Source organism: Cricetulus griseus, chromosome 8 (assembly GCF_003668045.3).
Source record: "Cricetulus griseus strain 17A/GY chromosome 8, alternate assembly CriGri-PICRH-1.0, whole genome shotgun sequence".
In the NCBI taxonomy this organism is placed as follows: domain Eukaryota; kingdom Metazoa; phylum Chordata; class Mammalia; order Rodentia; family Cricetidae; genus Cricetulus; species Cricetulus griseus.
In genome coordinates, this window is record NC_048601.1 from 59,223,039 (window position 1) to 59,247,747 (window position 24,709).

Here is a 24,709-nt window from a genome sequence, read left to right on the forward strand (position 1 = left end):
GTGTGTTTTGTTTTAATTACATATTCAAATTCATTCAGATTTAACTTACTGCTACTGCATGTAAACATGGACTACTCTTTTAACATTTTCAAGTTTCAACTCTGTATTACCCCATGCAAAATGTATGCGCTCAGTTGATTTGGACTATAAATGATCTATGTTCCTGTGATTGTAGCCAAGTAAAATGGAACTTACTGTGAGCAGTCATCTGAGCCCAACAGAATTTGGAGATAGCCTAAGAAATGGAAATGTTAAGGTGGAGAGGCTAGCAGGGATTCAAAGAAATACTAAACCATAAAAAATAATTCATTAAATGGAGTATATACCAGGGTTTTGTGTGACATTGAAAAAGATTATGGTGTCTAAAAATATTTTAGAGGCACAAGAGATTTTTGTTTTAACTAGGCTTTATAATTTTATTCAAAATAATGATGATAATAATAAAAACTCAGGGCATTATCTTACCTAGCAAGTTTTAAGGAGATTTGGATTCTATATTACATAAATTATGATATTGTGAAACAGAGCAGAAATAACCATACTCAGTGCTTATTTAGTATTTTATTACATAAAAGAAATAATGCAAATTAAAAACACACTTTTATTTTGCAGTTGTTTTGAGTAATGTATGCTTATAATTTTGTGTTCTAGGATGATGCCAGTATGGAATTTCTACTTTTGATTTCCTTCATTCTGAGAAATATATAATCTGTATGTTCAATAAAAATTAAATGATATAATAAGCAGTGACATTTTTAATATTAAAGTACTGACAGCGTAGTTCCATTGCTTCTGGTGGGGCTTCTGTTGAACTTGATTCCTGAATGGGATAATAAGCCTGACTTCAGTGATTTTGCTGTTCTCAGACAGCCTCAGGACATCTACATTTTACTGCTGTAACACCATCTGGACTTTGTTCAAAATCCTCCTTCTTATGAATTGTAGTTACCCAATGTCTTTCCCTGTATAAATACCATAAATTATCTACACTCAGTAGGGACTGCTGTCACTTTGCAATTTAGGTTATTCCAACCTTTCAAGACACATTTTTTTGTTACAATTTATAATTTATTTAAAGCATTTCACATTGAGACTTTTTTTTTACATGCTTAGATTTGTGCTTAGTGTTATATCCTGAGGGTTTATACTTTCAAGAGCTGAAAATTCCTAAAAACAAAATAAAACAAAACAAAACAAAACAAAAAAACAAGTGGGCTTGGTGGTACATATTTGTATTCCCCATGATCCCATTATTTGGGGAATTGAGGTCAAGGATTGACAATTTGATACTAACTTGGGTTACACAATAAAATATTGTCTCTAAAAGCCTAATTAGTTAAAATAAATAAGTAAATAGTAAAATATAGCTATGTAGGTCAGACAGAAAGAAAACATAAGTTAGACATTTAAATAGGATTAGCAAGACTTAATTCCTATTTTTCTCTTTAACAGGTAGAGTCTTGGAAGTAATGTTAACTTTTGTTCACTCATTTATAATTTTTCCCCATATCTGCTCTTCCTAATCAGAGAAGTGTCTCCTCCTTTGGCAGCAAGCAGCCAAGTAATGTATTGAAAGACCCTCGGACCGAGGAGTGTCCACAAATCGGACGGTCCCCCCAAAAACACTCAATGTCCAGTCCAACTGATGCAAAAACAAGAGGTAAGTTTATTGTGGGACGTTTGCGCAAATGGGCCTCCTAGTCCGACAGACAAAGGAAAAGCCTTGTTCCTCTAAAGCAGGCTACTTTTATAGAAGAAAAACCATAGTGCCAGCATCCTCCTCTTTCTTCCTCTGTGCCAGTAACCCAAAAGTTATTCGACTCATTATTAGACAGATTCTGCAGTCTACGCTTTTCAAATAAGAGAATTGAGTATGGGATTTGCTTAATTTTAAGTGACACTGCATGTGAGAATGGAGTGGTGTAGGGAGTCATGAAAATTCCATTAGGAAATTTCCAGCAGTTCCAGTAGCCAGGAGCTCTGGTCTGCATTGAATAGTGGATGATAACTGATTTGCTATTGAATAGAATGGCCTCAGCGGGGGAATGTCCCCTAGTTTGCATCTCTACAGAACTAAGTATTTGAATAGGCCTGCACCTGGGATGGAGGGCTAGGTGTATAAGTAACAAGTGAGGACAGTGAGTTAGGAGCTATCTAGCAGAGAGGGGTGTCAACTAGAGGAGAGAGAAATGGCTTCAGGGTCAGGGAAGCATGGTTAGGAAACAGGAAGATGCTGAATAAAGGAAAGACTCCAGTTTTGCAGCATGGAACTGAGAGCTCTCTAAAGATGACAAGATGCCCATGTTTGGTGTTTATTGCTGTAGGTTGCTAGGAATTTCCAAGTCCATGCCCCGTCACTCAGGCCAAACCTCATGGCTACAGTGGCTTGGGACTGAGACATGCTGGGCCGTGACAGAGTGACAAGTGGGACTGACAAGAATAGCAGAGGAGAGCTTCAGGATTATTCATGGGAATACCAGTACTGGCTGTTTGACAGCATAGGTATAAAGCAACAGAATTCTTCAAATGTCCACAAGTTCAGATGTGAATGAGAGCTAGGACTTCAGTTTTTAAAACCACATTTTTAAAGTTTCTAGGATGATCTCTTGCTCCATGGAAAAATATTTTAGTCAAATTGGGAAAGTCTTGTCTCTTCCATGTAGCATGAGAGCCCCCCATGTCAGGGGAAAGAGGAAGGTCAGGACAGAAATATGGTGTGGGCTCTGATGCTATGCTGGTAACTATTTGTGCTAGTCTGTGTTACCTATGGTTCTATAGCTCCAGTCAGTATCTTCCAAGGGTATGAAATTATTTACTGGTACACAGAGAGTCACAAATCCTGTTGGGCTGTTAGAACCCTGGAAATCTGAGGCCTCCGGAGTCTCAGCCTAGGACTTAGGTCACCCCAATCACAAGGCGGAGTTGAAAGCTTGATGCAAACTGAACGAGGCTTTATTGTTTAACGAGTTAACCCCGTATTTGCTCAGGTGTTTCACCCACCCACCATGGCGGATGGCTAGCAAGGACAGCTCGAACCGGCTGCATAGAGATCTTGTAGGGCAGCATAAGGGGAGTGTCTAGGGTTATGCACAGGCTCAGGATTGGTGTGCCTCCAGACTTGGAGGGTTTACCCTGTGTTGATTGGCCAACTGGTTGTTATGGCCCATAGGCCTTCCCAGGGTGGTTGCTATGCTCTGCACATCACTGCTGTGCACTTGTCCATTAAGCACACCCAGAGCCGTAAAGCATAACACCACCAGCTAACTTCTGATTGGTTCCTTGCCACGAGGCAGGCATCTGACTTTCTAGTGATTAGGACAAGGTCAGGAGGAGTGGGTGAGAAGACCAATAACTCAGCACTGGGAGTTAGTGAGTGCTGAAAAATCCTTTATTAAGGAAGTGACGCCTGGCTTCATACCCTCTCCCAAGGTCCTAATTGACTCAGGCAGCTGACTCTGGTGCATTATCTTTTTCTCATTGGTGTCTCTGAGTCAGTTGTCTCTTTGTTAGCAGTCTCTGGGCATACAGGAAGGCTTGGCTAAGGGAGGAAGTGTCAGCCATGCATGCACATGCTCATGTAGACTGGCCTGGGCACCTGGAGACTATGGCTTAGGTAGGCTGGCCCAAGTTTCTCCTATAGGTAGGGATCTCTAAGCTGAGTTAAAGAAACTGACGTCTGTATGCTCACTCAACTCCTTTATTTTTGTTCAAGTCTTGGTTCCCCATTCTACTCCTCCAATGTGGGCAGTTGAAGTTGACATTTAATGAATTATGAAACTCATGCAGATTACAATGAAATGGAAGCAGATAATTTTCCCAGAGTCTTTCTACATGACATTTCTGGGGATTCTCTTGTTGCTTCCTGTAATAAATTATATTTATGGGGTACTGAGTGAATTTCTCTGATGCATTCCTCCTAGTGCTCATAGGATGACTTTGATTTTCTGTACTGAATAGACAGGGCTGTCAAGTATCTAAATGACTGGATATGATTTTGACTCTTTCATCAGAAATTATAGATAAGTCCAGGTCAGTCTGACATGAAGAGAAGTCAATTGCTGATAAGTGACCTCATCTCTGGCAGATACTCTTTTGTAGAACATGTATAACCTTACATGTTTTAGTAACATTTGATGAATGCTGATAGAATATTCAGGTACTATTACGGATAATTTTCTTTTCATATACTGTTTATGTGAAGTTTTAGAATTGAGAATAATTTCCTCTTATTCACATTATTTTGTATCCTATTCTGAATGAGGGTTGGCTGATATAAATCCTCATGTATGAGAGTTAGTTGTGTTAAAACATCCTATTCTAGAGAAAATCCAACCATATTATTATTGTAAAATTTATGGTGTTTCCTTTTAGATTAAAAAATAGGAAGGCTGTAGATGCCATTGAATAGAATTAAATCAGATAGGTTGGGTTTCAATCTTAATTGTCTCATTAAGTAAATAAGCTAAATTGCTCAAATTTTGGGTTCTTCCTCTGAAAACAGGATACAGACTACCTTATAAAGAATATACCTTAACCTTCCCTTATGTAATAAATTATTTCTACAGCTTCTTTGAAACACCTGATGCTAGGCACTTACAAATATATCTAGTGAAAGTAAAGAGTGCATAATATGATCAAAATAGGTCTTTCTCCTACCTTAGCTAAAGCTTCAGTTTTAAAAGGACTGTTGTTAACTAGATGATTTTCTTCAAAATCTTATCTCTTATTTCTCACCTATTGTTAATTTTCTTGAGTCTCATTCGTGTGTGTGTGTGTGTGTGTGTGTGTGTGTGTGTGTGTGTGTGTGTGTCACATGAACAGTCTTTCCTTTGTAAAGTATACCATAATTAGTTACTTCTTTTCTGGTACTTTATGTTTTGAATTGTAATCATATAGTTTAAGTCTTTTATGTTAGTCTTTGGTTCATCATATAGCATTATGTTAAGAGGATTCATGCAAGTTTTTAAATACCCATTTATTTTACTTAATATTAATCTACTGCCTGTAGATATACATGCATGTATATGTATATATATATGTATATATATATATATATTATATTCATTATATATAGTATCTATATACACACATATATTATATATATGTGTGCATATTTATATCACAAATTGTTTATCCCAATTATAATTTAGCTGACTGCCATCTTTGGCTCTTAAAAACAGTATTCTGAAAATTTGAGAATAATCATTGTGTGAATACATTTTCATATCAATTGGGTAAAAGTATAAGAGTGATACATCTGGGTCACATGGTGAGTACATGTTAAAATTGTAAGAAACACCATATTTTTCTAGAATTCATCAGATTTTTCTCATCACTACACCAATAGATGGATTGACTTGGTATCTCACAGATTTAGTTTTTTTTATATTACAATCATTTCTTAAATTTAGCTATTGTAAAAACTGTACAATGATAGTTCATTCTGATTTTAATTTGCATTTCTCTCCTAATGAGTCCCTTCTCATGTGTTTTGTATCAGTCACTTCCTTTTTGGTCAAGGGTCTCATTTAAATCTTTTGTTCACTAAAAATATCAGGTTGCTTATGTTATTACTACAAATGTCTCTATAAATTCTGAATTTATATCAGATATCTTTCTTTTACAAATAAGGCCTGTCTGGGGGGTCAGAGAATGGAGCTTACCACTAGCTAACCATAGAGGTCTGGAGGTCTGTACAGACTGACAGGAAGTGAGATAGCTGGGCATAAAAAGGATATAAGCAGAGACAAACAGGAAATTGCTCTCTTCTCTGCTGAGATGCTTAGGAGATAAGGTGGGTTGCTCCTTATCACTGATCTCTCAGCATTCCCCTCTGTATCTGACTCTGGCCTTTTATTATGTGGACCAATTAAAAACTCTTTTTACAATTATATCAGCTACATGATTTGTGTTTATTTCTGTTTCATGTCTTGCTTTTACACATAAAAGAGTTATTTTTACTGATTTTAATTATGTGTAGGTGTCTGCATATGCATATATACATACAAGTGCAGGTGAACACAGAGGCCAGAAGTGATAGATGCCATAGAGCTGGAGTTACAAATGGCTGAAAACCCTGTGATGGGATTGCTGAGAATTGAACTCAGGATCTTTAGAAGAGTCACAGGTGCTCTCAACTACTGGCATACCTTCCCAACCCCCACACAACAAACCCTGCCTGTAACTGCTGAGACACATCCTCTGGCTTATAACTGCAGAGACACTATCCCTTTCACCCCACCATAGCCCCCACTCCACCTTCCCACAGGGATCTTATAACTACTGAAAAACTCCCCCACAACACTACCCTCCATCCAGGGTTTATAACTACTGAGACACATCTCCCTGGCTTATAACTGCTAAAATACTCCATCCACATACAATCCTTCCCCAGGGAGGCTTGTAATTGCTGAGATACCTCCCCAAATGTGCTCCCCATCATCTCCCTACACTATCACCCTCTCCCAGGTTTGTAACTGCTAGATACCTCCCCAGCCCCAGGTCTGCAACAGCCCTGGCCTCTTTACTTTCTTAATAATATCATTGAAGGGACAGTAAAATTAGTTTCTATAAATTCTTGTTCTTTTGTTTTTGACTAATGACTTTTGTGTCCTGTGGTGGTTGAAATTAGAATGAACCCCATAGGCTCATACTTTGAATGCTTAGTTATCAGGGAGTGGCAGTACTTGAGAAGAAATAGGAGGTTTGTCCTTTTGGAGCAAGTGTGTCATTGGGGGTGGGGTTTGAAGTTTCAAAAGCCCAAGCTAGGCCAATCTCTCCTCTCTCTCCTCTCTTCCAGCTACCTGCAGATCTAGTAATCTCAACTTCTCCAGCGCTGTTTCTGTCTGCATGCCCCTATTGACTACTTCAATGAGCCATGAGGATAATGAACTAAACCTCTGAAACTGTAAGCAAGCCGCAATTAAATGTTTTCCTTTATAAGAACTGCTGTGTTCCTGGTATCTCTTCACAGCAATAGAACATTGACTAAGTCATGCCCTGAGAAATCTTTGTCTTTCCCAAAGTCAAAATATTTTGGTTTTTGCTGAACTTTAACTTAAATAAAATTGTTAATTAGTTTCTCAATAGGACTGCAAAAATTAAGGTTTGACTTTAAAAGCAAATGATTTTCATCAGATCTTTAAAAGGAACAGGGAAAGCAGCATTATGTTAATTCTTATAGGTCAACCAATTATGGCATAAATAATTACAAGAGGTAAGGCACAGACACACAAATATTACTGTCACTCACATTTTTCCCTTTTAGAGTTCTAATAATAATTCTAGGTTAAATATTTGTTGATAAATGTTCACCATATTTTATTCACTTAAATTTCTTAATACCATCCAGCTCTCTCCCATCCCTACCAGCTCTGGCCATTTTATTATGTCTGTGGTTAATGTATAGTCTCCTGAAGGAATAGCTCCCAGAAAAAAAAATGCTTGTCTGGTTAACAGCTATGACATATTAGAGACTGTGAGTCTTCCAGTACTGCAGAAAGCTGCTTAAACCATTTCTTAAATCAGAGACTATATTCATAATGTTTTTATAGATAATTCATTTTAAAATAGAGTTCATCTCATATGGTAGTTACAAGGTATTTTTCAACTATATATATAGTTTTAAAATGTTCACTACTTTGAAAAATGATCAGCTTTATTTTTCCAAACTCTTGATTTTTTCATCCCTAACCAGCTTGTATTCTCTAAGACTGCATTCCAGTCTATATGTAAACTAAATCACACCAATGAGTCCTGGGGCTGTTTCCTCACACCAAATCTTTCTTGTTTAACATTCCTATGAGAGAGAGAGAGACAGAGAGAGAGACAGAGAGACAGAGAAAGACAGAGAGAGAGAGAGAGAGAGAGAGAGAGAGAGAGAGAGAGAGAGAGAGAGAGAGAGAGAGAGAGAGAGAGACCTGCTTGGCATTCTGCAGATGTTATACTCCTGTTACATTTTCGCATTTCTGGGTGATGGTTTTGTTGCATAAAAGAACTAAGCTGGGGAGGGTTTTCAGATTTTTGAATTATAGAAATAGTATGATGAAACAACAACAACAACAACAACAAAAAACCAACACTCTAATGATCCCCAGCAGAGTTAAGTGTTTTTGTGAAATCTATTTGGAAAAACAGAGGGTTGTTCTCCCCCTGCTGTGAATTTCCTGCTTTTCCTAGACTCTGATGTACAGTACTAGTGAGAAGCAGTGTGCCTGTGGCTTGTTATGCTTCATTAAACAAATGTGGGTAGGTAAGTGAATCCCAAGCACCAAAAAATGTAGCATTTTAGTCTGTGTTCATTTTCACTCATTGAAAAGTCATATTTCCATTCCATTTCTCTTTTATCTTTCAAATTAGTAAGCAGCAATTTAATGTAAAAGCCACCGATCTTCCTTTGGAATTATTCAAAATGTTCTCAAATGAAAATGATTTTATGTAAATAACACATATTATTATTTCCTTTAGCTTTCTGAGGATTTCTCTTTACCCTCCCCCATGTTACTTTGAATGTCTTATAAAAGCAGTTGGAATGTAATTGATACATTAAGAATCCAAATGCCATCATTTGCTTCACTGAAATCTGTTATCTTTAATCTGTTTCTTCCCAGGGAACATGTCAACTGTGATGGAATTGATGCAGCTTCTCTGGTGTAGCTTCCCCAAATCACTAGTACATCCTTCTGACAGGAATTTTGTAATACATGCTAGCAAATTCCAAATATGGCATCAAAGAAGAGGTCTGGAGGTGAGGTGGGGAGGGAGATCCTTGAGATCTTAGTGAAGTTCAATCAAACTAGAAATCTTACAAGAGCCTCAGAACAATACCTTTGTTATTTACTGAACATCCACTATGTTGCTGGCACCCAGAACACGTCCTTCATAATTACCCTCACTTGGTTAAGCACTTTCTACCTGCTTAGTAGAAAAATAAAGGAACAAATATGATTCAGCCAAGGTTAAACAACCAATGAAGAGGAGATCAGTGATGTAAATTTCATTTCCCTGGTTCTTATGTGCACTCAAAATCTGCACCCACAGCAACCGTTGAACAAGCTGTTAGGAACATGCATTTTGAAAAGGCTTTTTTTTTTCTTCAAAATTACTCTGAAACCTCAGCTCTGTTTTTGGTTTTACATCCCTTTAACAGTTTGTAGTTAAACTTAAACACACACACACACACACACACACACACACACACACACACACACACACACACACTGTCCTCATCCTCAGTCTTTATCCCACCCTGAAAGAAAGTCCTTGAAATTGTATTCTAGGGCTTTGCATGTTACTTTGTAAATAAAATGCAATAGAAACACAGGGGTATCAAGCTCAAGCCAGCATGAAATTTGCCCTGTTAGAGAGCCAAACCTCACTGATAGTCCCCCAGGGGCATGTAGGGTATGTACACAGCACCACTTCTTCCAGCCAAGCCTCTGGACTTGGCTGCTAGCATCCTGCTATGATTGTGGCTGCATCTTGTTATAGGGACTAAGAATTAGCTTTGCAGCACATCATCTTCTACAAACCAGAAATAACCGAGGTTAGAGATGTCGACATTTTATTTAAAAATGAAATACTGACAGTTCTCTTTCCCCAAATATTTATCCATCTTTAGTATTTTGTCTCAGAAAGGACACACAGTTTTGTGCTCTGAATTTGAGCACATCTGATTTTGTAAGTAATGTTTTCTACATAACAGAAGGGATGTTAAGCACCTTCTCTGCTGCTGCCCTCTCTGTAAAACTGGCACAAATCTGATGCCCCAATGCATTTTAAAGGATGTTGGTGCTATTTTTTTCCACCCACAGTTATCAGCTCTCTCTTTACCAAGCATTTTTTTTTCTTTTTATGTTGGGACATGCCAAGCAGCAGCTAAATTTTAGCTCTGCTATAACTTATTTACTGAAAACTTTAAATGGATGCTAATCTCACAAAACGTTATTCACATTCGTGATTTTATCCAGTCCTGCCATTGTTCTATAACATTCCCAAGCAATAGCATCTTGTTGAGCAGGGATATGTGAGCCAGACAACTTTCTAGTTAGCTCAATTTCCCAGTTAATTCTTACCTAATATGACAGTCCTTTTGGTTCATGCTTAGGATGAAATTTCTTTCTTTCTTTCTTTCTTTCTTTCTTTCTTTCTTTTTTTTGTTGATGTTCAGTATTCTTTTGTTTATTTATTTATTTGATTGTAAACAGATTTTTCTCTCATCCAATACATCTGAATTACAGTTCCCTCCTTCCACACTTCCCAGCCCTCCAACCTCCCCTCCCCCCAAGATCCACTAACCCCATTTCCCTTTAGAAAAGAGCAGGCTTCTAAGAGACAATAACCAAACACAGCATAACAAGATACAGTAAGATGAGGCAAAGGCCTCATATTGAGCTTGGAGAAGGCAACCCAATAGGAGAAAAAGAGTCCCAAGAGCAGGCAAAAGAATCAGAGCCATACCTGTTCCTACTGTGAGGAGTTGTATATAAACACCAAGCTAACAGCCATAATATATATATATATATATATATATATATATATATATATATATGTGCAAACTCTTGCAGGCCCTGTTGTAAGGAAGTGTGGTGTTGCTGACTGAGGAACTCTGGGTTATATATTTCTTTGCAGTTTTTAGAGAGAGCTCTGCCTGTAGACTTTCCATTGGTTGCCTCTGACCTCCTTCTTATTATCTTTTATGAGTTCAAATTCTGGATTTTTTAGGTACTATTTGATTTGGGCAACTTCTTTTATCTTCTTCAAGTCTCAGTTCAATCACCTGTAAAAAATAATTAATTACCTCAAAGGAATGTTGTCAAGGGCAACTACATAAATCATACCAATGCCTTAGCAAATTTGTCACCCAGTTGAAAGTGAATCATAACACCATTAATACTCCTTCAACTCTTAATTATTGCTAGCCCTCAACACATTGATGATGGCTTTTTTTGTGAAACTGCAACATAAGTAAGATTATTTTGTTCCATTTGCCTTTCTTTTGTACAGACAGTTTTCTTGTACTAGAGGAAAAATACCCATATCAGGTTAGCTCTGGATTAGAGTACCCATAAAGTACGTCATGTCATTTGAGCAAATATGCTGTTATAGAGAGGAAAGATATTTAGCTAGAGAGCTTAGTTAGGTTAACTAACTCATGAGCTGGAACTTCAAATACTTCTTTTGGATTTTAAAATATCCTTACTACTGCTCAGTTCCTGATGACCAAGCAACCCTGAGTCTGCTGAGATAGCAGGGATATTCTTGCCCCTACTCAGGGCAGAGGTGAGCTTTGGCCCCTGCCTTGGGTCCAACTTCCTCCTGCCCATGCTGGGAATTCCTGTCCTGGGGTCTACAGTCAGGTCCACTTGGCCCCTGAGGACCAAGCAACCCTGAGTCTGCTGAGATCACTGGGCTAGTCCTTCTCCCACTCACCTGGAGAGGGAGTAACTCAGACCCACCTGCACCCACCTTGATACCCATCAGAGTATCTGACCCTCTTGAACCCACCAGAAGAGAAAATTGAACCCGTACACATCAGAAGAGGAAGAGACACCACGTGCACCCACTGGAAAAAAAGATGGGAACATGAAAGAACACATCCAACAACAGAAAAACCAATATTACTCCACCAGAGTCCAGGGACTCAATGACAGAAAGACCTGAACACCCCAACACAGATGAAGCAGAAGAGAGCAACCTAAAAAACAACTTCATACAGATGATAGAGACCCTAAGAGAAGAAATGATAAAATCCTTCAGAGAAATGGAAGAAAAGACAAACCAAAGATTGCAAGAAACATTTCAAACAGTGCAAAGTTTGAAAGCTGAGATAGAGACAAAAAAATGCAAACAAACAAACAAAAAACCCCCACTGTTATGATAAATCTTTCTGCCATAAGTCGCCTGAGCCCCACCGCCACATGTGAGCTTTACACCAGCCGCCTGCCCAAGTTGGGCCCAAATAGATACACAGAAACTTGTATTACATTCATAGCTGCTTGGCCAATGACTAGGATTCTCATCTGTTAGCTCAGTCTTAATTATCATAAATCTATATATTTTATAAGACTTATCTTATCAGACACCTTGACGGTGTCCCTCCTTGCTGGTAGATCACATTGTACTGCTGGAGCAGGAGCGGAGGGGAAAAGAGGGCCCTTCCTGTTTCTCCTTCACTTAAATATGAGTCTCCTTGTTATGTCACTTCCTGCCTGGATAAGCACTTCTCTACTACATTTCCCAGAATCCTCTTTGATTCCCAGAATCCTCTAGTCCTGTATAACTTCCTGTCTCACCCCACAGTCTGAGGGAATGCTGTAATTAAAACAAAATATGAGTAAATGATCAGGAGCTACAGATGTAAGCATAACCAACAGAATACAAAATACAGAAGAGAGAATCTCAGGTATTGAAGTTACACCAGGAGAAATAGACCACCAAATCCCTAACACAAAATATCCAGGAAATATGGGACACCGTGAAAAAGACCAAACCTAAATATAATAGGTACAGAAGGGGAAGAAACCAATCTCTACGGTACAGGAAACATATTCAACAAAATCACAGAAGAAAACTTTCCCAACCTAAAGAAAGACATGCCAGTGAAAGTACAAGAAGTATAGATTACCAAATAGAGTGGACAACAAAAAGTCCCTTCATCACATAATAGTTAAAATCCCCAAACATATAGAATAAAGAAAGAATATTAAGAGCAACAAATGAAAAAGACAAAGTAACATATAAAGGCAAACCTATCAGAATTACACATGACTTCTCCATGGAAACTCTGAAAGCCAGAGGGTTCTGGATACATATTCTACCTACACTAAGAGACTAGAGATGCCAGCCCAGATTACTATACCCAGCAAAGGTTTCAGACACTATAGATGAAGAAAACAAGATATTCCATGACAAAAACAGATTCAAACAATACATATCCAGTAATCCAGCCCTACAGAAAGTACTGGAAGAAAAACTCCAACCTAAGGAAGATAACTGTACTCACAAAAACATAGGCAATAGATAATCCTACTTTACCAAACGTCTAAAGGAAAAACAACAACAACAACAACAACAACAACAACAACAAAAAACCAAAAAAAAAACCAGGGTAAATCAAAACATAATACCACCACAACCAACAAATGTAAAACAAACAAGAATATGCACTCAATGGAACTTAATTTCCCTCAATATTAATGGTCTTAACTTGCCCATAAAAAGACACAGGCTAACAGAATGCATGCAAAGACAGAATCCAGCCTGCCCTGGGGTCCATCGATCCCTGAAGACCCTGGGACCCTGATTCTGCCGAGATTGCTGGGCTATTCCGACCCCCACAGAGTGCAGAGGTGAACTGCTTCGGCCCTGCCTTGGGCCCAACTTCTGCTTGTCCACTCTGGGACCTCCTGCCCAAGACAGAAAGACTTGACTCCTGAGGACCAAGCAACCCAGAGTCTTCTGACATCAATGCACCAGTCCTGCTTTCACTCACCTGAAGATAAAGTGCAAGCAACCAACTTGAGACCCATCACAGTATTGGAGCCAATTGCACCCACCTGAAGAGAACACCTGTCCCATACACACCAGAAAAGGAAGTGACACTACCTGAACATACTGGAAGAAGAGATGGGAAGACTACAATATAAGAACACACCCAACAACAGGAAAACCAATATGACAACACCAGAGTCTAGGGACTCTACACCAGCAAAACATGAACATCCCAACACAGAAGAAGCAGAAGAGAGCAACCTTAAAAACAACTTCGTGCAGATGATAGAGAATCTAAGAGAGGAAATCAGAAAATCCTTCAGAGAAATGGAAGAAAAGACGAACCATATGATGCAAGAAATCAAGGAAAGCCAAGAAAATACAATTAAACAGCTGAAGGAAACAGTTCAGGACTTGAAAACTGAATTAGTGATAATAAAGAAAATATAAACTGAGGAGATGCGGGAAGTAGAAAAACTGAGTAAACAATCAGGAACTACAGATGCAAACATAACCAATAGAATACAAGAGATAGAAGACAGAATCTCAGATGCTGAAGATAAACTAGAGGAAATAAACTCATCAAGCAATAAAAATCCGAAGTCCAATAAATCCATAACACAAAATATTCAGGAAATATGAGACACCATGAAAAGACAAACCTAAGGATTTTAGGTATAAAAGAAGGTGAAGAAACCCAACTCAAAGATGCAGAAAACATATTCAACAAAATCATAGAAGAAAACTTCCCCAACCTAAAGAAAGACATGCCAATGAAAGTACAAGAAGCCTACAGGATGCCAAATAGAGTGGACCACAAAAGAAAGTCTCCTCATGACATAATAATTAAAACACCAAATGTACAGAATAAAGAAAAAATATTAGGAACAGCAAGGGAAAAAGGCCAAATAGCATATAAAAGCAAATCCATCAGAATTATACCAGAATTCTCCATGGAAACTCTGAAAGCCAGATGGACCTGAATAGATATTCTACCAACTCTGAGAGAACATGGATGCCAGCCCAGACTACTATACCCAGAAAAGCTTCCAATCACTATAAATAGATAAACAGAATATCCCATGACTAAACCAGATTTGAACAATGTGTTACCGCTAATCCAGCCCTACAGAAAGTACTGGAAAGAAAACTCCAAACTACAGAAATTAACTACACTCACATAAACATAGGCAATAGATAATCCCAATCTACAAAACCACAAAATAAAAGGCAGGGTAAATCCACATACAATACCAAAACCAACAGCAAATCAAAAACAAACAAGAATAAACACTCAATGGACCTTAATATCCCTCAATATTAAAGGTCTTTCCTCACCTATAAAAAGGCACAGGCTAAGAGATTGGATATGAAGACAGAATCCATCCTTCTGCTGCATACAAGAAACACCTGGAATTAAAAGACACACATTCCCTCAGAGTAAAGGGTTGGGATAAGATATTCCAATCAAATGGGCCCAAGAAATGAGCTAGGGTAGCTATCCTAGTATCTAACAAGTTAGACTTCAAACTAAAATCAATCAAAAGGATGAAGAAGGTCATTTCATACTCATCACAGGAAAAATCCATCAGGAAGATGTATCAATTCTAAACATCTATGCTCCAAATACAAAGGTACCAACATTCATAAAAGAAACATTATTAAAATTCAAATTACAAATAAGGCCTCACACAGTTATAGTGGGAGACTTCAACACCCCACTCTCACCACTGGACAGGACTACCAAACAGAAACTTAACAATGAGACAAAGGAACTAACAGAAGTTTTGACGCAATTGGGACTAACAGACAGCTATAGAATATTCTATAGAAACACAAAATAATATACCTTCTTTTCAGCATCACATGGAAACTTCTCAAAAATTGACCACATACAAGGCCACATAGCAAACCTCAACAGGTACAAAAAAAATTGGAATAATCCCTTGTGTATTATCAGACCACCATGCTTTAAAGTTAGAAATCAAAAACAAAACAAAGTGCAGAACCTACCAACTCATGGAAATTGAAAAACATGCAATTGCACCATTCCTGGGTCAAGGAAGAAATAAAGAAAGAAATTAAAGACTTCAATGAAATGGAATTCAATGAAAATGTAGACACAACATACCCAAACTTATGGGACACTTTGAAAGCAGTACTAAGAGGAAAGTTCATAGCTCTAACTGCTCAAATGAAGAAACTAGAGAATAGCCACACTAGAGAGTTGACATTACAGCTGAAAGCTCTAAAACAAACTCACCTTGGAGGAGCAAACTCCAGGAAATAATCACACTGAGGGCAGAAATCAATAAAGTCAAAACAAAGAAAACAATTCAAGAATCAATATAACAAAGAGATGGTTATTCCAGAAAATCAACAAGATAGACAAACTGTTATCCAAACTAACCAAAAGGCAGAGAGAGAACATGCAAATTAACAAAATCAGAAAGGAAAAAGGGGACACAACAACGGACACTGAGGAAATCTAGAGTATCTTCAGATCATACTTTGAAAGCCTATACTCCACAAAATTTGAAAAATTTAAAGGAAATGGACAATTTTCTGGACAGTTATCACTTACCAAAATTGAATCAGGAACAGATAAGCAACTTAAACAGACCTATAACTTCTAAGGAAATAGAAGCAGTCATCAAAAGTCCCCCAACCAAAAAAATCCCGGGGCCAGATGAATTCACTGCAGAATTATCCCAGAAATTCAAAGAAGAGATAATACCAATATTGCTAAAATTGTTCCACACAACAGAAGCAGAAGGGACATTGCCAAACTCTTTTAACAAGGCTACAATAACCTTGATACCTAAGCCACACAAAGACACAACTAAGAAAGAGAACTACAGAACAATATCCCTCATGAACATCGATGCAAAAATACTCAATAAAATATTGGCAAATAGAATCCAAGAACACATCAGAGAAATCATCCACCATGATCAAGTAGACTTCATCCCAAGGATGCAAGGATAGTTCCACATATGAAAACCCATGAATGTAATCCAACATATAAACAGACTGAGGAAAAAAATCGACATGATCATCACACTAGATACAGAAAAAGCCTTTGACAAAATCCAACACCCCTTCATGATAAAGGTCTTGGAGAAATCAGGGATAACAGGAACATACCTCAACATAATATAAGCAATATACAGCAAGCCAACAGCCAACATCAAATTAAATGGAGAGAGACTCAATCCAATTCATCTAAAATCGGGGACAAGACAAGACTATCTCCATACCTCTTCAAAATTGTCCTTGAAGACCTAGCTGGAGCAATAAGACAACAAATGGAGATAAAGGGAATTCAAATTGGAAAGGAAGAAGTATCTCACTATTTGCAGACAATATGATAGTCTACATTAGTGACCCAAAAAACTCTACCAGAGAACTCCTACAGCTGATAAACACCTTCAGCAAAGTGGTAGGATACAAGATTAACTCAAAAAAAAATCTGTAGCCCTACTATAACCCGCTGAGACATTAGTGGAGAAATAAATCAAAGAGACATCACCCTTTACAATTGCCACAAATAACATAATATACACTAACCAAAACCGTTAAAGACCTGTACCATAAGAATTTTGAGTCTCTAAAGAAAAAAATTAAAGAAGGCCAGAAAATGGAAAAATCTCCCATCCTTTTGGATAGGTAGGATCAACATAGTAAAAATGGCAATCTTGCCAAAAGCAACCTACAGATTCAATGCAATCCCTATCAAAATCCCAACACAATTCTTCACAGACCTTGAAAGAACAATTTTCAACTTTATATGGAGAAACAACAGACCCAGGATAGCCAAAACAACCCTGTACAATACAGGAACTTCTGGAGGCATCACCATCCCTGACTTCAAGCTCTATTACAGAACTATAGTCTTGAAAACAGGTTTGTATTGGCACAAAAATAGACATGTAGACCAATGCAATAGAGTTGAAAACCCTGATATTAACCCACATACCTATGAATACCTGATTTTTGATAAACAATCCAAATTTATATGATGGAGCAAAGAGAACATCTTCAAAAAATGGTGCTGTCACAACTGGATGCAAACATGTAGAAGACTGCAGTTAGACCCAAGCCTATTGCCTTGCACAAAACTTAAGTCAAAATGGATCAAAGGCCTCAACATAAATCCAGCTACACTGAACCTATTTGAAGAAAAAAGTGGGAAACACCCTTGAATTAATTGGTACAGGAGACTGCTTCCTGAACATTACACCAATAGCATAGACACTGAAGTCAACAATTGATAAATGGGACCTCCTGAAATTGAGAAGCTTCTCTAACACAAAAGACACAGTCAGCAAGACAAAACGGCAGTCCAGAGACTGGGAAATGATATTCACCAACCCTACATCTGATAGAAGGATGATCTCCAAAATATACAAAGAACTCAAGGAGCTATTCTCGAAAACACCAAACAATCTAATTAAAAAGTGGGGTACAGAACTAAATATACAGTTCTCAATAGAGGAATCCAAAATGGCTGAAAGACACATAAGAAAGTGTTCAACATCCTTAGCCATCAGGGAAATGCAAATCAAAACAACTCTGAGATACCATCTTACTCCTGTCAGAATGGCTAAACTGAAAAATACTCATGACAGTTTATGCTGGAGAGGATGTGGAGAAAGGGGAACACTCCTCCACTGCTGGTGGGCATGCCAACTTGTACAGCCACTTTGAAAATCAGTATGGTGACTACTCAAGAAAATGGGAATGAATCTACCACAAGATCCACCAATTACACTTAGGCATATACTCAAATAAGCACATTCATACAACAAGGACATCTGTTCAACGATGTTCATAGCAGCACTGTTTGTAATAACCAGAAACTGGAAGCAGCCTAGATGCCCCTCAACTGAAGAATGGATAGAGAAAATGTGGTACATTTACACAATGGAGTACTTATCAGTGGGGGACAAACACAACGGAATCTTGAAATTTGCAGGAAAATGGATCGAACTAGAAGAAACCATTTTGAGCGAGGTAACCCAGTCACAAAAAGACAAACATGATATGTACTCATTCACATGTGGAATTTAGACATAGAGTAAAGGATTACCAGCCTACAATCCACACTGCCAGAGAAACTAGTAAACAAGGAGGACCCTAAGATAGACATACATGGTCCCCTGGAGAAGGGGAAAGGGTCAAGATCTCCTGAGCAAATAGGGAGCACTAGAAGGGGGGCTAGAAAATGAGAATGGGAGAAGAGGAGGGATGCAGAGGACATGATGGAGCTGAAAGGTTGAGTATGGGGAAGAATAGGAGAAAACAAGAAAGGAGATGCCATTATAGGAGACATTTTAGGTTTACAGAGAAATCAGGCACTAGGAAAGGTCTGGAGAACTACAAAGATGAAACCAACTAGCAATCTAAGTCACAGAGGAGAGGCTACCTTAAATGGCCTCCCCTGATAATGAGATTGATGACTGTCTTATATGCCATCCTATAGTCTTCATCCAACAGCTGGTGAAAGTAGAAACAGACACCCACAACTAATCACTTTACTGAATTGGAATCCAGTCACAGAGAAGGATGAGTGAAAAGCAAATCATCCAGACCAGGCTGGGGGAACCCACAGAAACAGCTGACTTGAACATCTGGGAAATCTTGTTCCCCAGACTGAGAGCTGGAATACCAGCATGGGGCTGATTTAGACCCTAGAAACATGGATTTGTGTGAGGAAACCTCAGAAATCTTCAGGACCTCTTGTAGTATTTCAGTACTTATCTTTAGTATAGATGTGGACTTTGGGAGCCCATTCAACATAGATGACTACTCCCTGAGCCAAGACACATAGGGATGGGTCTAGGCCCTATCCCAAAGGATATAATAGACTCTGATGACACCCTATGGAAGGCCTCACATCAAGGGGAAACAGAAAGGATATGTGATAGATAGGGTTTTAGTTGGGGGGAGTGGGAGAGGATGGGAGGGATAAGGGAACTGGGATTGTCATGTAAAACAATCCTGTTTCTAATTCAAATAAAAAAAGTTGAAAAACAGACAGAATCCATCCTTCTGCTGGATAAAACAAACACACCTCAACTTCAAAAACAGACATTACCTCAGAGTGAAGTTTTAAGGTAAGGTAAGATATTCCAATCAAATGGAAGCAAAACACAAGCTGGTGTAGCTATACTAGTATCTAACAAATTAGACTTCATCAAAAGAGATGAAGAAGGTCATTTCATATTCATCACAGGAAAAATCCATCAGGAAGATGTCTTAATTCTAAAGATCTATTCCCCAAATACAAAGCCACCCACATTTGTAAAAAAAAAACTCAAATCACAAATAAGACCTCACACAGTTATAATGGGAGACTTGCACACCTCACTTTCAGCACTGGAGAGGACCACCAGAGAGAACCTTAATAAAGAGACAAAGAAACTAACAGAATTTATAACTCAATTGGGATTAACAGACATCTTTAGACCATTCCATCCAAACACAAAAGAATATACCTTCTTTTCAGCACCACAAGGAACCTTCTCTAAAATCAGACACATACTTGGCAACATAGTAAACCTAAACAGGTCCAAAAATTTGGAATAATGCCCTGTGTCTTATTAGACCCCCAGCTTAAAAGTTAGAAGTCAACAACAACACAAATTGCAGAAAATCTATCAACTCATGGAAATTGAACAATGCGCAATTGCACAATTCCTGGGTCAAGGAAGAAATAAACAAAGAAATTAAAGACTTCCTAGAATTCAATGAAAATGAAGACACAACATACCCAAACTTATGGGACACTTTGAAGGCAGTATTAAGAGGAAAGTTCATAGCTCTAAGTGCTCACACGAAGAAACTAGAGAATAGTCACACCAGAGAGCTGACATCACAGCTGAAAGCTCTAGAACAAATGGAAGCAAATTTACCATGGATAGACACCAGGAAATATTCAAAATGAGGGCAGAAATCAATAAAGTTGAAACAAAGAAAACAATTCAAAGAATCAATGTAACAAAGAGTTGGTTATTCCAGAAAATCAACTAGATAGACAAACTTTTATCCAACTAACCAAAAGGCAGAGAAAGAACATGAAATTTAACAAAATCAGAAATAAAAGGAGGGACATAACAACAGACACTGAGGAAATCCAGAGAATCTTCAGGTCATACTTTGAAAACCTGTACTCCACAAAATTGGAAAATTTAAAGGAAATGGACAATTTTCTGGACTGATATCATTTCTCAAAATTGAATGAGGAACAGATAAACAACCTAAACTGACCTATTACCTCTATGGAAGTAGAAGCATTCATCAAAAGTCTCCCAACCAAAAAAAAATCCCAGGGCCAGATGGCTTCACTGCAGCATTCTCCACCAGAAATTCAAAGAAAAGCTAATACGAATACTTCTAAAATTGTTCCACACAATAGAAGCAGAATGTTTATTGCCAAACTCTTCTTAAGAGGCTACAATTACCTTGGTACTCAAGCCACACAAAGACACAACTAACAAAAAGAACTACACACCAGTATCCCTCCTGAACATTGATGCAAAAACATTGAATAAAATACTGACAAACTGAATCCAAGAACATATCAGAAAAATCATTCACCATGATCAAGTTGACTTCATCCCTGGGGTACAGTGCTGGTTCAACATATGAAAATCTATCAATGTAATCCACCATATAAACCAGCTGAAGAAGAAAAACCACATGATCACCTCACTAGATGCTGTAAAAACCTTTGACAAAATCCAATACCTCTTCATGATAAAGGTCTTAGAGAGATCAGGGATAACAGACATATCCGAACATAATAAAAATAATATACAGTAAACCAACATCCAACATCACACTAAATGGAGAGAAAAATAATGATAAAATCAAGAACAAGACAAATCTGTCCATTCTCTCCATATTTCTTCAATATTGTCCTTGAAGTTCTAGCTAGAGCAATAAGACAACAAAAAGAGATCAAGGGGAAAGGAAGAAGTCAAACTTCCACTGTTTGCAGATGATATGATAGTTTACATAAGTGACCCAAAAAACTCTACTAGGGACCTCATACAGCTGATAATCACTTTCAGCAAAGTGGCAGGATACAAGATTGACTCAAAAAATCAGTATCCCTACTCAATACAGATGATGAATGGGCTGAGAAGGAAATCAGAAAACCATCACCATTTACAATAGCCACAAACAACATAAAGTATCTTGGGATATCACTAACTAAATAAGTGAAAGACCTGTATAGCAAGAACTTTGAGCCATTAAAGAAAGGAATTAGATACCAGAAACTGGAAGGATCTCCCATGCTCTTTTATATTTAGGATCAACATAGTAAAAATGGAAATCCTGCCAAAAGAAATCTAGAGATTCATTGCAATCCCCATCAAAATACTGGCACAATTCTTCAAAGATCATGAAAGAATAATACTCAACTCAACTTCATATGGAGAAACTAAAGACCCAGGATAGCCAAAACAACCCTTTACAATAAAGGAACGTCAGGAAACATCACTATTTCGGACTTCAAGCTCTATTATAGAGCCATAGTCCTGAAAAGAGCTTGGTATTGGCACAAAAATAGACATGTAGAACAATGGGATCAAATTGAAAACGCTATATGGACCCAAACAGCTACAAACACCTGAGTTTTGACAAAGAAGCTAACGTTATACAATGGAATAAAGAAAGCATCTTCAACAAATGGTGCTGGCATAACTGGATGCTGCCATGTAGAAGACTGCAGATAGATCCATGTCTATTGCCATGCAAAACTTAAGTTCAAATTGATCAAAGACCTCAATATAAATCCAGCAACACTGAACCTATTAGAAGAAAAAATGGGAAGTACCTTTGAATGAATTGTTACAGGAGACCACTTCCTGAATACATCTACAATTAATCTACAATTAATAAATGGTACCTCCTGATGCTGAGAAGCTTCTGTAAGGCAAAGGACACAGTCAGTAAGACAAAATGACAGCCCACAGTCTGGGAAAACATATTCACCAACCCCACATCTGACAGAGGGCTGATCTCCAAAATTTACAAAGCACCCAAGTAGCTAATGTTCAAAACACCAAATAATCCCATTAAATCTTGGATACAGAACTAAATAGAGAATTCTCAATATAGGAATTGAAAATTTCTGAAAGACACATAAGAAAGTGCTCAACATCCTTAGACATCGGGGAAGTGCAAATCAAAACAACTCTGGGATACCATCTTACTCCTGTAAGAATAGCTAAAATAAAAAATACCAATGACAGTTTATGCTGGAGAAGAGGTGGAGCAAAGGGTAAAACTCCTCCACTCTTGGTGGGAATGCCAATGCATACAGCCACTTTGGAAATCAGTAAGGTGATTTCTCAGGATAATGGGAATCAGTCTACCAGAAGATGCAGTAATTCCACTCTTTGAATGGATATAAGACATCCATTCAACAAGGACATCTGTTCAACGATGTTCATATTAGTATTATTTTTAATAGCCAGAACCTGGAAACAACCTAGATGACCCTCAATGAAAAATTTATAGAGAAAATATGGTACCTTTACACAATGGAGTACAACTCAGTGGAAAAAAAATGGGCTTTTGAAATTTGCAGGCAAATAGATGGAGCTGGAAAAAATATTCTTAGCAAGGTAACCCAGTCACCAAAAGACAAATATGGTATTTACTCACTCATATATGGATTTTAGACAAAATAGCAAATGATTACCAGCCTACATTCCACACTGCCAGAGAAGCTAGGAAACAAGCAGGACTCTATGAGTGACATACATGCTCCCTGGGAGAATGGGAAAGGGACAAGATCATTGGGGGAGGGGAGATGGAGCTAAGAGAATGAGAAAGGTAGAAGAGGAGGGGTGAGGAGGATATGAGGGAGCAGGAAGGTTGAGTTGGGCTTTGGGGGGCAATAGAGGAGAGCAAGATAAGAGATGCCATAATAGATGGAGTCATTATAGGTGTAAAGGGAAATCAGGCACTAGGGAAATGTTGGAGATCTACAAGGATGACACCAACTAACCATCTAAGCATCAGAGGATAGGCTACCTTAAATGTCCTCCCCTGATAATGAGATTGATGACTAATGCATATGCTGTCCTATAGCCTTCATCCAGCAGCAGATGGAAGTAGAAGCAGACACCCACAGCTAGACACCCACTCGAATCCAGTTGCAGAGTAAGGGGAATAATGAACAAAGTGCTGAAGACCAGGCTGGTGAAACCAGCAGAAACAGCTGACCTGAACAAGGGAGAGCTCTTGGTCCCCAGACTGATAGCATGGGACTGATACAGACCCCATGAACGTGGGTGCCTGTGAAGAGGCCTAGGACATCTATTGGGCCCCTTATAGTAGTAGATCAGTACTTATCCCTAGCATAGGATGGACTTTGCGAACCCATTCCACATAGAGGGATACTCTCTGAGCCTGGACACATGGGGACACATAGAGCCTACATCCTATCCCAAAGGATATGACAGACTCTGAAGAACCCCACATAGACTGCCTCACCCTCCCTGGGGAGGAGACAGGGTATGGGATAGGTAGGGTGTTAGTAAGGGGTGGCAGGAGAGGAGAGGAATGAGAGGCAACTGGGATTGATATGTTAAACAATCTTGTTTCTAATTTAAATAAAAAATGGAGAAAAAATTTTAAAAAAGTCCTTACTAATCTGTGTTTTTATTTCAATAACTTTACTCAGTGAATTGGCTGATGATGGTTGATGGGGAATGGGATTTGATTGTTGAAATCCATGATTAGACAGTCTACCTGCTTTTCCCTCTTTTCTTACTCCTTTCTCTTTTGTCCCAAAGATGAGCACAAACCAAGGGAAGAAGAAAAGTTCATTTGCTATCTGGTTATCAGCCCCCTCATAACCATCAGCTCCATCATGCAAAGGTCGTCTTCTAAGGCCTTCAGGGTGAACACTTTGACCTCTCTGCCAAATCACTTTTCCAGAAAGTGCCAGGAGATCATGTGTCACTTATATGAACTTGTGGCCTAGTCAAGCTGATATAATGTGTTATTCTTTTTTAGGCTAAAATATGTGCTCTCCAAGAGCAACACCATTTCTAGTCTGTTTGAAAGGTTTTATTTCTTTCCTGAAAAAATTAAGATGTGTTTGAAGTAATGAATCATTACTAACGATTATTGCATCACATTTAAATAGCATATTAAAACAATGTTATAATTCATTTCAATGAACTTATGATAC

The 24,709-nt window shown here is 38.2% G+C and overlaps 2 long non-coding RNA genes across 10 annotated transcripts in view; one reads left to right on the forward strand and one right to left on the reverse strand.

The window, feature by feature from the left end:
- The window catches only part of LOC113831505, a 44,916-nt gene extending 35,966 nt beyond the window's left edge, over positions 1–8,950 (forward strand). The window contains exons 4-6 of the long non-coding RNA XR_004771015.1: positions 1,528–1,660; positions 6,800–6,907; positions 8,610–8,950. This is a non-coding gene — a long non-coding RNA (uncharacterized LOC113831505). The remainder of the gene's footprint in view (positions 1–1,527; positions 1,661–6,799; positions 6,908–8,609) is intronic.
- Positions 1–11,943, reverse strand: part of LOC103163383 — a 66,019-nt gene extending 54,076 nt beyond the window's left edge. The window contains exons 1-3 of one of the 9 annotated variants that reach the window (XR_003487508.2): positions 11,467–11,943; positions 8,827–10,777; positions 196–235 (exon numbers count right to left, since the gene is read on the reverse strand). This is a non-coding gene — a long non-coding RNA (uncharacterized LOC103163383). Of the gene's footprint in view, positions 1–195; positions 236–8,826 lie in introns of all 9 variants that reach the window. The other 8 variants (XR_003487507.2, XR_004771011.1, XR_003487502.2 and 5 more) reach the window with 8 other exon arrangements.
- Between the last annotated feature and the right edge of the window lie 12,766 nt (positions 11,944–24,709).